The sequence below is a fragment of the Budorcas taxicolor genome, chromosome 7 (assembly GCF_023091745.1).
Source record: "Budorcas taxicolor isolate Tak-1 chromosome 7, Takin1.1, whole genome shotgun sequence".
Classification (NCBI taxonomy): Eukaryota; Metazoa; Chordata; class Mammalia; order Artiodactyla; family Bovidae; genus Budorcas; species Budorcas taxicolor.
The window spans coordinates 70,435,241-70,436,753 of record NC_068916.1 but is presented as its reverse complement, the minus strand read 5'-3'; the positions used below and the strand labels follow the sequence as shown (position 1 = coordinate 70,436,753).

Genomic DNA, 1,513 nt, shown 5'->3' with positions numbered 1-1,513 from the left:
TCCCCCTAAGCAGACCACAAAGTGAATTCTAAGCAGTCCCCTCTCCCTGCCTCCACAAAACAATGCCAGCTCTTATGCTTGGCACATCACTTACAAACGATAAGGTCACACTTTATACCTGATATATAATATTTATAAAATCCTACTAAAAATATTTTGAACACATAAAAGACTTACAATAAAGGGAGGTTTTCAACTGATAGATTTCACTGGGTTATAGAATGATTTTCAAACTCAAAGACTCCTGCTCTGTCTCATATAATAAGGATAAAACTTTTCTGGTAGGCCATTTGGCAGTGTGTCTCAAAAGCCTTGAAAATGTTCATATTTTTAAATTTTTTTATTTTATACTGAATTATAGATGATTAACAATGTTGTGATAGTTTCAGGTGGACAGCAAAGGGACTCAGCCATACATATACATGAATCCATTCTCCCCCAAACTTCCCTCCCATCCAGGCTGCCATATAACATTGAGCAGAGTTCCCTGTGCTATACAGTAAGCCCTTGTTGGTTATCCATTTTAAAAATAGTAGTGTAGCTTTGTGCAGTGGCAGTATCGTAGCTAATGAGGTTTATCCAAGGTGTGATTATTGCTAATTAAATATAGTAGTGCATACATGTTGATCCCAAATGTTTTCTGATTCAGCGATTTTAATCCCCAAGCATGGACTCGGGAGTCAGATTGCCTCCACCACTAATCAATCACATGATTTAGCCTCTTGGAGCCTCAGTATCCTCATCTCTAAAATGAGGGTGATAATAGTACCTACCTGAAAAGCTCGTTGTAAGTATTAAATGAAATATATGTAATGCCTTAGAGCAGTATCCAGCATATGGTTACATACTATATGTGTTAGCTAAGTAAGTGATCAGAGATAGGAGTAGAAATACATCTCAGTATAAGTTCAAACAGCAGAATTTTAGAAAGATGTTTATTAACAGGTAATGGGCTAAATATTTATAGTACAACCATAAGATAATAAACCACATAGCCACTTTTAAAAAGACTATGTCTTAGAAGAATATTTAGAGATTTGGGAAGATGTTCATCACATATTGTTAGGCCAAAAAAAACAAAATCAGGTTTCAAATAGTGTATAGAGTATGATCCAAATACAAAAATAGAAAATAAAGGAAATGCTTCAAAGTGCTATTGGCAAGTATCTCAAAGTTGATGGTTCAGGCTTGCCTGCACATTGGAATCACCTTTGAAATTAAAAAAAAAAAATTAATGATGATACAGGACCCCACCCATAATAATACTGATTTAATCAGTCAGGGATGTTGTCTGGGTCTCAGGATTTTTATTTTCTTTATGTGCTTGGCTTCTTTCTCCATTTTTTCCCCTGAAATCTTCTAAAATAAACATGAATCCCCTTTAAAACTAGAAATTAAAACCATCAAATGCTATCTAGAAGACATTTCAATTACTCCTGTGAGTAGCTGACTAAGCAGCTGTGCCAGGCCCGGTTTACCAGACTGTTTTCTTCCAGGGAAAGCTGGAGGAAGA

The 1,513-nt window shown here is 35.7% G+C and overlaps 1 pseudogene; it reads left to right on the top strand.

The window, feature by feature from the left end:
* The first annotated feature begins 539 nt into the window (after window positions 1-539).
* Window positions 540-672, top strand: LOC128051849 (uncharacterized; annotated as a pseudogene).
* Window positions 673-1,513: the final 841 nt, after the last annotated feature.